The following is a 13,045-nucleotide window of genomic DNA, read 5'->3' as shown; positions in this document are numbered from 1 at the left end:
AACATCTGATAAAGCATTGGCGTATTGTAATCACTCGATCTTTTAACAACCAAAAAAGAAAAACCACCGTGATCAAAGTAAACCGGGGCATTTCTCAGGGCGAATCACTAAGCCTATCTAGCTTTAAACATGCTCTCTAATTTACTGAATTGGACAAAAATAGGGTATCAGATCAGAGACAACCAAATGACTTCTACCTTGACACACCTTCTATACATGGATGAGTTGAAATTAAACGCTCCCTCATCAGTAAAGCTAAAACCATTAATTCAAATTGTAGAACTATTTTCAAAAGATCTAACCATGAATCTTGAACCAGAGAAGAGCAGATCATTAAACAAAGAAAGTTGCAATGGAGCTAGTAGAATACAAAACAGAGCAGCAGGATACAGTACAACTGATGGATGAACATGTAAGTATCTGGGATATCCACAAGCAAAGAAAATAGATCATAGTGTGATAATGGAAAAATGACAGAATGTCCCATTATCACCGAATTACAGGAAGGATATTAATAAGGTTGAAAGAGCGCAGAGAAGGTTTACAAGGATATTGCTGGGACTTGAGAAACTGAGTTACAGAGAAAGGTTGAATAGGTTAGGACTTTATTCCCTGGAGCATAGAAGAATGAGGGGAGATTTGATAGAGGTATATAAAATTATGATGGGTATAGATAGAGTGAATGCAAGCAGGCTTTTTCCACTGAGGCTAGGGGACATGGGTTAAGGGTGAAGGGGGAAAAGTTTAAAGGGAACATTGGGGGGGGGGAGCTTCTTCACACAGAGAGTGGTAGGAGTGTGGAATGAGCTGCCAGATGAAGTGGTGAATGCAGGCTCACTTCTAACATTTAAGAAAAACTTGGATGAGAGGTGTATGGAGGGATATGGGCCAGGTGCAGGTCAGTGGGACAAGGCAGAGAAATAGTTCGGTACAGCCAAGAAGGGCCAAAAGGCCTGGTTCTGTGCTGTAATGTTCTATCATTCTATGGTTCTAATTTATTTCAAAGCTTAAGAAAATCTGCCAAACAGAGCTCAGTAGTAAAAACATAACAAAGACAATAAACACTTTCATTATACTCATATTCATGTATTCTTTTGGCTTAGTATCTTGGTCTGAATCCAATCTGGAAAGTTTACAAATAATAAAGAACTGAAATAACAATTTTTAGAAAATACTATATACACTCGAGTGCATTTAGATTAACACTACCTAGGACAGAGGAATAACAGAGATAAAAAAATAACACAACAGTCAGGTAAAACATCTAATGATATTCTTTCATCAGCAAAACATGCAATCCTGATAAGTACATATAATTAAACTTAACTGAGAGCATAAACTGGAAAAATTATCTCTGTAGAAGAAAAAAAGTGAACCAATGGAAGAACATGACCCTCCATGGAAGACATCCCCATGATCTGAGCAGACTAGATATCAACAAGGACGCATCAAACGCTTGGCTCAGAGTTGGAGATCTCTTCCCAGAAACAGAAGGCAGTACAGGACCAGGTGGTTAACACAAAAAAAAAAATCAAAAATTCATAATAAAAGACCAACAAATTCAAGAAGACAAATGCAGAAAATACCAAGAGAAACCAGAAACAATCCAACACATTGCAGGATCCTGCAGCAGTTTGACTCAATCTGATCACTTATACAGGCACAATCAGTGGCAAACATCAATCACCAAAATTTTGTTTTAAAATACAAACTCATGAAAGACACTATACCTTACAAGCCTGACCTAGTTTTAGAGTCAGAGTCCTACAAATTATAGACAATAGACAATAGGTGCAGAAGTAGACCATTCGGCCCTTCGAGCCTGCACCGCCATTTTGAGATCATGGCTGATCAACTACTATCAATACCCGGTTATTACGGGTATTACGGCAATCAATATTACGGCAGATCCATTATTACAGACAGCATTATCCATAATAACTGCCCAGATCTAATATTACAGAATAAACAAGCAAGAACAATCATTTAATAGACATAGTCATTCCAAACACACATAACAGACAGAAATCAGTAAGTGAAAAACACCAGAAATACTCTGAATTAAAAGTGAAATTGAAGGACTATGGAACATGAACAGGGTGCACATTGTCCCAATAGTAATATCGACAACTGGCATCATCCCAAAGTCACTGCACAATAGTATTAGACAATTAGGACTACGCAGTAATATTTATGTAAATCTCCAGAAAACCACAATACTAAACACCATTAGAATAGTCTGAAAGTTCCTAGCAATTGAGAAAGGAGTGTGCTTGGCTATGCCCGTACCTCAGACTTTACCAGCTTGAGCTGAGAAAAAAAAAATAATAATAACAAATAAATAAGCAATAAATATCAAAAACCTAAAAATAAAAAAAATAAAAAAAAAATATTAAAATATAAAATAATAAATATTATTTTTAAATATTAAAATAAATTATTTTATTTATTATTTTAAAATAAAAATATTATAAATAAAATTATAAAATTTTTTTAATAATAAATAAAAATATTTTATAATTAATTTTTTAATAAAATAAGTGTTTAGACGAAGCACAAGGAGGGATGTCAGAGGTAGTTTTTTAATCACACAGAGAGTGGTGGGTGTGTGGAACACCCTGCCAGGGTTGGTTGTAGAGCCGGGTACATTTGGGACTTCTAACAAACTGTTAGACAGGCACTTGGATGATAAAAAAAGTAGACGTCTAAGTGGAAGGGAAGGGTTAGATTGAACTTAGAGGCCATCACCCAGGCCATGCTCTCTTCTCACTGAAAGGGGGTACAGGAGCCTTAGGACCCAGACCACCAGTTACTACCCCTCAACCATCAGACTCTTGAACCAGAGGGGATAACTTCACTCACCCCAACACTGAACTGTTCCCACAACCTATGGCCTCACTTTCAAGGACTCTTCATCTCGCGTCCTCCATATTTATTGGTTTTCGTATCTGCAGAGTTTGTTTGTCGGTCGCGTTGTGTGCGGTCTTTCACTGATTCTACTGCGTTTCCACTGTGAATGCCTGCAAGAAAAGGAATCTCAGGGCTCTATATGGTGACATATATGTACTTTGAACTCTTGATCTGGGAGCAGGTCAGCACAACGCCGTGGGCCGAAGAGCCTGTAACTGTCTGTTCTAAATGTGAAATGTTAAAACCGGTGGTAATTAGAGAGCCTTCTTTCGTTGGTGATGTGTGCGACTGTTGCCAACAAGACTATTTCCTTTTTCGTTAAAATCATTAACGAGCTCTTAAACCGGTTACCTTCTGGACTTTGGATCGAGGGGGGAAGTGATCGCCCAAGGCCAGACTCAGAATCGGGTCGAATTGTAACTTTTTATTCGTTTTGTGGAAGAGGTACATAGAAATACATAATAAAACATTATAAATTACAATAAGTAATAAAGATTTAAAATGTAAATTAAATAAGTTGAGCAAAAAGAGAGGGAAGAAAAAGAAGTGAGATAGTGTACATGGGTTGGCTGTTCGTTCAGAAATCTGATGATGGAGGGGAAGAGGCTGTTCCTGCATCATAGAGTGCGTGTCTTCATTCTCCTGCGCCTCCTCCCTGATGGTAGCGATGAGAAGAGGGCATGTCCTGGGTGACGGGATCCTTAATGACAGATGCCGTCTCTTTGAGGCATCGCCTTTTGAAGGTGCCCCCCTAGGCTGAGGATGGAGCTGGCTGAGTTTATAACTTTTCCATAGACACTGCCTGGCCTGCTGAGTTCCTCCAGCATTTTGTGTGTGTTACAACTTGCTGTAGCTTTCCCCGATTCTAAGCAGTGACCTCAACTGCAGACGGCCCCTGCGGTTTTAGAGCCGAGTACCCGGAACCCCTGGGTTATGTCCCTGACACCGCCGCCGGACACCGGGAGAAGTCTCTCGCGGGAGGTATGGTGTCGGCCCGGCTCTGAGGGCGGTGGTTTGGCGAACCAGGAGCCGCGGGCTGGACACTGCACGTCTCCTCCCCCTGTTCCCCGTGGGGTTTCTCGGGGCAGGCAACGCACTTGGCTCCTGGCTCGATTTGACACTCTGCGCTGCCTGCCTACGGTGGGGAGAGTTAGTTCCAGCAAACTGCCCCGACAGCCGAGACGGGGAGAGTGCACGATGCAGGAAAGTTTCGGGCAAGGCCGGTTGATTCTCAAACTGCACCGGGAGATCGCTTAGCTACCGAAAGGGATCCGCCGTTTCTGCAGGCAGAAGGCGGGACAGGCTCACCGAAAGCAGCCCGCGACAGGTGAGGGTGGCGGCCGGCTCCCACCTAATTCTGTTCTGATGCATGTGTCTGCGCCTGAAACGATGAGCTCCTGTACTATGGTAGCAATGACAGGAGGGCATGTCCCGTGAAGAGCCAATGTGACTTTTATTTTTATGGCGGTTTTAAACAGAGGGGATACCCGTTTGTTTTAAGATTATTCCGTTCCAGAGTGCTCAGCTGGCTGAGATTCAGGAAAGGTGCAAAACAATTCACAAGTTCTATAAAATTATTCAGTGTTGTTTTATATTGGGTGTCGGGCTCTGAACACACCGGAGCGAGTTCCTATCACATGTCAGTGTATCTGGCGAAAAGAGTTGATCTTTGATAAAGCTGTTTCTTGAGGTTTTTCTACCTGGCTTCATTAATTGTTTTACACCAATCAGAACTTACATTGGCCTTGCCAGATAATAAGAATTGTTACTTTTCATCTACTTTTGTCTGTTTTAAATACAAGTTAATTTTCATGTGTAAATTACGTTTTGTGGCATCTCAGAGGTAAATAATAGCGAGGACACACCGGCTGAGTGGGGAGGTTCTACACGGCCTGGGTCAGACTGCACTTGGGAGTATTGTGAGCAGTTTTGGCCCGTTATCCAGAAAGGATGTGCTGGCATCGGAGAGGGTTCAGAGGAGGTTCATGAGAACGATCCTGAGAATGAAAGGGTTAATGTATGAGGAGCACTTAATGGCTCTGGGCCTGTACTTGCTGGAGTTTAGAAGAACGAGGAGGGTTTCACTGAAACTTGTAGAATATTAAAAAGCTTAGATAGAATGGATGTGGAGAGAATGTTTCCTATAGCGGGTTAGTCTAGAGCTAGAGGGCACAGTTTCAGAATAGACGCGTGTCTCTTTAGAACAGCAATAGGAAGGAATTTCTCTAGCCAAAGACAGGTGAATCTGTGGAATTTATTGCCATAGAAGGATATAGAGGCCATCTCTTCCGACTACACAATGTCCATATCCCATTATTTCCTTTACCTTCATCTGCCGATATAAACGTCTCCTAAAAGTCTCTAATGTTTCTGCCTCTGCCACCGCACCCTGTGTAATCCTCACATCTCCTCTGAAGTTATTCCCCCTGCATGCCCTCTGCTATTAGACATTTCAACCCTGGGAAAAAGATACTGTCTGTCTACTCCTGGCCTCTCATAACCTCTATCAGATTTTCCCACTGCCTCTGACAAACCAGTTTTGTCCAACCTCATCACAGCACATGCCCTCTAATCCAGGGAAAATCCTGGTAAACCTCTTCTGTTCCTCTCCAAAGCCTTGGTGTCCTTCCTATAGCAGGCGGCCAGGGGTGTTTAAAGAAAAACAAAGAGCTATGTGGGAAGGAAAGTTTAGCCTGACCTTGATGTGTGTTAGAACATTGTAGACTGAAGGGCCTGTACTGTGGTGTTATGTTCTATGTCCACTTCTATTAATTGTTTCTTCTCATCAGTCTTGTATTTCTTTGACAACTTTCATTACAATACTGTGGAGGCATGGCTACTGTTTTGAGTGATATTTGTGCGTTCTCCAATTTATGGGCAAAATCAACTCAAGTCTGTTAAAAACTGAACTTGTTCATCACCCAGGGAGCATGTAGAGCAACTTCATTGTGCATGTCCAATTCTGGTTGGTCATTGAGAGACTGTCTCCTATAGCGGCATGATGGTAACGGAGTGGTTAGTGTGGCAAAGTTACAGCTCGGGGCATCAGAACAATACCAGTGCCATCTGTAAGGAGTTTATGTTTCCCCGTGACCGTGTGGCTTTACTCCGGCTGCCCCAATTTCCTCCCACAGAACACAGGTGGACTGGTTCCTAGGTTAATTGGTCATTGTAAATTGTCCTGTAATTAGGCAGGTTGTTGGGTGGTGCCAGAAATGCCTGTTCCACATTGTATCTCTATAAATAATAAGTAAATGGTTTAAAATTCAGAATGAATTCTGCATAAATTCCATTGAACCAAAGCAAGATGCAAACTCCCCGTAGACAAACTGAATCAGATGAAACCAGTTTAAAATGATTTTCACCACCCTTCAGTCTTGGCACAGGTCCAACTATCACACAACATCTTTGGACTGACAGATTCTTTTCCGAACTGGAATTATATCTCACTCTCGGCTGGCTCTGAATTACTTTGAGCTGTTGCTAATCTCAAGGCAGCTGTATCTTTTGTATTCGAAATCTATCTGTTCTAAGATAAAATTGCCTCAGGAAATACAGTATGTTCTCAATACTAAGACCCTTCTTTGTCAGGTTTGTACCACTTGAGTGCTTTGCAATATTTTACTACGTTAAAGCAACTATATCAATACAAGTTGGTGAGACAGCGGTTGAGTCGACGCACTGATTTACTGAGTTCTGCTGAAGGGTGCCGACACAAAACCTTCTCCACGTCCCTCTCTCTATTCCTCTCTGCAGGTGCACAGTAGCGAGCATCACAACATGCTACATCACTGTGTGGTGCAGAAACCGCACAGCGGTGGGCAGGAAGGGGCACCACCAGCACCAGCCTACCCTCCACCAGGGACGTAGATACAGAAAGGTGTCAGAAAATGCCAGTAACATCATGAAGAATCCCACCCACCCTGCCCATGGACTGTTTGTCCCACTCCCATCAGGAGGGAGGCTACGTAGCATCCACACCAGGACCACCAGACTGAAAAACAGTTCCTTTCCCCAAGTAGTGAGGCTGATCAACACCTCCACCCACTAACCCACCCCTCCACACCCCCAAACACCACTACTTTATCATTTCCTGTCAGTCATCTGATGTACAGACACTCCTGTGCATAGCGTCACTTTATGAACATACAATCAGTCTGTGTATATAAACTATTTTATGTATTTGTATTTATTGTGTTTTAATTGATGTGTTTATTATCATTTGCGGGGGGTTGTGTTGTGTCATATCCAAAGTACACTTACTTCATTGTCCTTACACTTTTCAACACAGTTGAAACATTGGCTGTTTATTCATCTCCACAGATGCTGCCTGAACTGTTTGAGTTGCTCTGGCATTTTGTCCATTTAATTTATTTATTTAGTGATACAGTGCAGAATAGGCCCTTCAAGCTTTGCTGCCCCAACAACCCCGATTATCCCTAACCTGATCACGGGGCAATTGAATAATGACGAATTACCCTACCTGGAATGTCTCTGGATCACAGGAGGAAGGTGGAGTGCCCAGGGAAATCCCGCACATTCCCTGGGGAGGAGGAGGAACAGAGACTCCGTACAAACCAGCGATGGAATTGAACTACAACTCCACAACATCCGGGGCTGTAATAGCATCTTGCTAACCGCTACACTCCAGCATCTGCAGAATCTCTTGTGTTTATGCACTGATTACTTTAAGTTTTCTGTGATCTTGAGTATTCTAACTCATAAGAATGCTACTCACCATCTACAACTCCGCCAGGTGACCAAACTGCACATAATACTGCGGTGAGACATCACCAATGTCTTACAGAAATCCCGCCATGGATGGTCTCAAGCTCGGCTGCGAGAGGAGGAGGGCTGGCAACCTCATCCGGTAAAAGCCCAGAGCCACAGAAACACCAACAAAACTTCCAAAGACCTATCCCAGGGAAGAAAGGATCCATCAAGAAGATGGACTACACCTGGATACAAGGCGAACGAATGGCCCACGACAGAGGACCCTGATGAGCTTCTGGTGCTGGTCTTTGCCCCAGTGGGGGTGCTGGTGCGTAACCAACCACCAACTAACCACAAGCTGCAGTTGTTTAGAGAAAACCCATTCTCATTCCAGCCAGCACTCTCGGTTATTTTCACTAACAACGCAATGCAGTGATCAGGCCTCATAACTATCTACAGTTTCAAATTAAAATACTCTTATTTTAACTATCTACAACACATTCGAGCTCCTGAGAGTCCCATCATTCCCAGAAAGCCCTCATTGTGCACTGAGAGACTACATGCCCCTTCTCCAAAGACACCAAGATATAGAAGCAACCCTGGAAGAGGGGCAGGTAATCAGCTTGGCAGAGCTTTCGACAACCTGCTGCCTGGACCCGTGAACTGACAACTTGGCCAAGCCCACTCACTTCCTGAAGTTGCCTCAGCTGATGAAAGGTCTCGACCTGAAATGTCAACTGTCCATTTCCCTTCAGGACTCACTGAGTTCCTTTAATATCTTGTTTGTCATCCGGATCCCAGCATTCGCAGTCTCGTGTATCTTCCTCACTCCTTCTCTCTTGGAGTCATCCGTCTGTCTGGTCCATCACTCTCCATCCGTCTGTCTGTTCTATCACTCTCCATCCATCTGTCTGGTCTATCACTCTCCATCCATCTGCCTGTCTCGGTCTCCATCTGTCTGTCTGTTCTATCACTCTCCATCCGTCTGGTCCATCACTCTCCATCCGTCTGTCTGTTCTATCACTCTCCATCTGTCTGTCTGTTCTATCACTCTCCATCCGTCTGTATGTCTCACTCTCCATCCGTCTGTCTGTTCTATCACTCTCCATCCATCTGTCTGGTCTATCACTCTCCATCCATCTGTCTGGTCTATCACTCTCCATCTGTCTGTCTGTTCTATCACTCTCCATCCGTCTGTATGTCTCACTCTCCATCCGTCTGTCTGGTCCATCACTCTCCATCCGTCTGTCTGTTCTATCACTTTCCATCCGTCTGTCTGGTCCATCACTCTCCATCCATCTGTCTGGTCCATCACTCTCCATCCATCTGTCTGGTCTATCACTCTCCATCCATCTGTCTGGTCTATCACTCTCCATCCATCTGCCTCTCTCGGTCTCCATCCGCCTGTTTCTCTCTCTCTCCATCTGCTGTCACACTCTGTCCATGCATCTCGCTCTCCATCCGTCTATTCCATGCTCTCCGTCTGTCTGTCTGCCTTGCTCTCACGCTCTCTGTCCGTCTGTCTGTCCCTTTTGCTCCAGGCCTCTCTGAACTTGCCAGCAAAGCTGCTCTGCCATGGAAAGGTTTGAGTGCTGGAGGTTGAGTAGACGCGGCATATGTACTAGAGTTGAAAGGACAAGGAGTTATTGAAATGAATAATAATATTAAATTTTAAAAAGCTCTGAAAAACTCAGCAGATCAGGCAGCAACTATTGGGGCAGAAACAAAGCAACAACGCTTCCGAGACCTGCTGAGTTAAACATAGAACAGTACAGCACATTCCTCCAGCATTTTGTGTGTGTTGCTCTGGAGTTCCAGCATCTGCAGAATCTCTTACGTTTAAGAAAAAACAACGTGTTAATGATTCAAGTCAGATTCCAGGAATGAAGAGGTTAATGGATGAGGAACATTTGATGACTCTGGGCCTGTACTCTCTGGAATTTAGAAGAATGTGGGGGGATCTCATTGAAACCTACTGAACAGTGAAAGGTCTCATCAAAGTGGATGTGGAGAGGAAGTTCCCTCAAGTGGGTGAGTTGAGGACCAGAGGGCAGAACCTCATAATAAAAGATTGTCCATTTAAAACAGAGATGAGGAGGGATTTCTTTAGTCAGAGGATGATGAATCTGTGAAATTCATTGCCACGGGTGGCTGTGGAGACCAATTCGCTGAGTATATTTAAAGTGGACGTTGATAAGTTTGTGAATAGTCAGGGCGTCAAAGATTACAAGGAGAAAGTAGGAGAATGGAGTTGAGAGAGATGATAAAGACCATAAGACATAGGAGCAGAATGAGGCCATTCAGCCCATCGAGTCTGCTCTGCCATCCCATCATGGCTGATTTATTATCAATCCTATTCTCCTGCCTTCTCCCTGTAACCTTTGACACCCTGACTAATCAAGAATTCATCAGCCACAATGGAATGGTGGAACAGCCTCAACGGGCTGAATTGTCGAATTCTGCACCTTTGTCTTATGGCCTTATGGTCAGAGACCTTTCAACAGTATTGAGCAAATCAGCATTTTCATTTCACAATTTATTTCATCAGCTGTTTTCTCTGGGAAGTTACTTGCTCCTTTTTGAGAGGACTCGAGCTTTCCAAGGCCATCCAGAATGCTCTCTCTCATGGATCGGATTCCCCAGTGTCTGTAGGAAAGCCCTGTACTTGGCCATCTTCAGAAATTCCTCTACACCCCATGTCTACTTTACGTTTTTATTTATTGGTTTATTATTGTCACATGGTACAAAGGATTACGAGGATTGCATCAGCGTCTCGCTTCCATCCATCAGAAATATTTATCAAGAGCACTGTGTACACGAGGCCCTTGGCATCACCAATGAACCTCCTATCCGTCCCACAGACCCCCGACCATCAGACAGGCTGTACCGTAGCATTAGGACAAGAAATCATTGGATATACTGACATTGGAGAGGGTTCAGAGAACATTCACAAGAATGATTCCAGGAATGAAAGGGTTACCGTATGAGGACTGTCTGGTAGCTCTCGGGTTGTATTCCGTGGAGTTCAGGAGAATGAGGGGGATCTCATAGAAACATTCTGAATGTTAAAAGGCCTGAACAGATTAGATATGGCAAAGTTATTTCCCATGGTAGGGGTGTCTAGGACAAGAGGGCATGACTTCAGGATTGAAGGACGTCCATTTAGAACTGAGATGTGGAGAAATTACTTCAGTCAGAGGTGATAAATCTGTGGAATTTGTTGCCACTAGCAGCTGTGGAGGCCAAGTAACTGGGTATATTTAAGGCAGAGATAGATAGGTTCCTGATTAGCCAGGGCATCAAAGGGTATGGGGTGAAAGCAGGGGAGTGTGGATGACTGGAAGAATTGGACCAGCCCATGATTGAATGACGGAGCAGACTTGATGGGCCGAATGGCCTACTTCTGCACCTATGTCTCATGATAAAAGTGACTTGACTTGATAATCTTATGGTCTAACTATTAGGATGGGAAACAGCTTCCTCCCGTGAGACTGCTGAACTCCCTGCCACCCAGATCTCATCGCATGTGAAGCGCTAGTAACGTTAGACTGTGTACATTCTAACTACTGTTGTATACACCTTACTATTAATTTATTTGTGGTAATACTACTTCATGTGTTATCTGCACATCGTTTTGCTTGTGGTATACCTATGTACAGATGAATGAGAAAAAACTTGGTAGGACACTTGGTTGACATAGATCAATTCATTGCACTTAGCTCCGAGATACAACAAGGTATCACCAACAGAGCAGAATAAAGTGAAAAGCTTACAAGAGTGTGCAGTGTAGGGACACGACGAAGTACCACATCACGAGGTAGTCTGTGAGGCCAAGACTCTTCTTTTCTGTGTTCTGTTTAGTATTGGGGGGTGATGCAGAAGTACAAGCTGGCAGGGGATAGGTCAGACAGGTAAGGCTCAAGATGAATGGGTGGGGATGAGGGGGAGTGAGAAGCTGGGAAAAGCTCCTATCCACCCCCACTTTCTTATTCTGAATTCCTTCCCCTTCATTTCCAGTTCTGATGAGGAGTACTGCTCCAAAATGTTGACGGTTTATTCCACTCCACAGATACCACCTGACCTGCAGAGTTGTGGGAATTGCTGCCATCTTGCCTGAGATCAGTTGACTGGGTTGAAGGTTGAATGTAGACTTTTCCAGTCAGTGTGAGTCTGGATGGAATCAGGGACGGGAGATCAAACTGTTACTGTCCAGTCAGTGTGAGTCTGGATGGAATCAGGGACAGGAGATCAAACTGTTACTGTCCAGTCAGTGTGAGTCTGGATGGAATCAGGGACAGGAGATCAAACTGTTACTGTCCAGTCAGTGTGAGTCTGGATGGAATCAGGGACGGGAGATCAAACTGTTACTGTCCAGTCAGTGTGAGTCTGGATGGAATCAGGGACGGGAGATCAAACTGTTACTGTCCAGTCAGTGTGAGTCTGGATGGAGTCAGGGACGAGAGATCAAACTGTTACTGTCCAGTCAGTGTGAGTCTGGATGGAATCAGGGACGGGAGATCAAACTGTTACTGTCCAGTCAGTGTGAGTCTGGATGGAATCAGGGACGGGAGATCAAACTGTTACTGTCCAGTCAGTGTGAGTCTGGATCGAATCAGGGACGGGAGATCAAACTGTTACTGTCCAGTCAGTGTGAGTCTGGATGGAATCAGGGACGGGAGATCAAACTGTTACTGTCCAGTCAGTGTGAGTCTGGATGGAATCAGGGACAGGAGATCAAACTGTTACTGTCCAGTCAGTGTGAGTCTGGATGGAATCAGGGACGGGAGATCAAACTGTTACTGTCCAGTCAGTGTGAGTCTGGATGGAATCAGGGACGGGAGATCAAACTGTTACTGTCCAGTCAGTGTGAGTCTGGATGGAGTCAGGGACGAGAGATCAAACTGTTACTGTCCAGTCAGTGTGAGTCTGGATGGAATCAGGGACAGGAGATCAAACTGTTACTGTCCAGTCAGTGTGAGTCTGGATGGAATCAGGGACAGGAGATCAAACTGTTACTGTAAACATTCCAGTCATTCTCTGTGACCCACATATAATTCAGAGGGACAGATACAAACCAGTAAGGAATAAGTCACATTGATAAATAACGTTCAGATCCACAGGTACGCTGATACAGTGAGGCACACCGAGTACTCAGTTTGTACTGACAACCGACGCAGGGATGTGCTGGTGGCAGCTCTCCCGTGCCACCATACATTCTGGCACCAACATAACATTCCCATTCAGAGCAACACAAAACAATGTCGAAACAGTCCTCTTGCCCCAGTCAGACACACATACACACACGTACGCACACAGGCACACACGCACAGGCACACACAGACACACATAGACACACATGCATAGACACACACAGGCACACACAGACACACATAGACACACATGCATAGACACACACAGGCAC

At 44.2% G+C, this 13,045-nt stretch overlaps 1 protein-coding gene across 1 annotated transcript in view; it reads left to right on the top strand.

The window, feature by feature from the left end:
• The first annotated feature begins 4,032 nt into the window (after positions 1–4,032).
• Positions 4,033–13,045, top strand: part of skor2 (SKI family transcriptional corepressor 2) — a 218,348-nt gene continuing 209,335 nt past the window's right edge. Inside the window, exon 1 of the mRNA XM_073064047.1 lies at positions 4,033–4,237. The gene's annotated coding sequence lies outside the window, so the exon portion shown is untranslated. The remainder of the gene's footprint in view (positions 4,238–13,045) is intronic.

Source organism: Hemitrygon akajei, chromosome 13, assembly GCF_048418815.1.
Source record: "Hemitrygon akajei chromosome 13, sHemAka1.3, whole genome shotgun sequence".
NCBI classification, from domain to species: domain Eukaryota; kingdom Metazoa; phylum Chordata; class Chondrichthyes; order Myliobatiformes; family Dasyatidae; genus Hemitrygon; species Hemitrygon akajei.
This window is presented reverse-complemented; position numbering and strand designations above follow the sequence as displayed.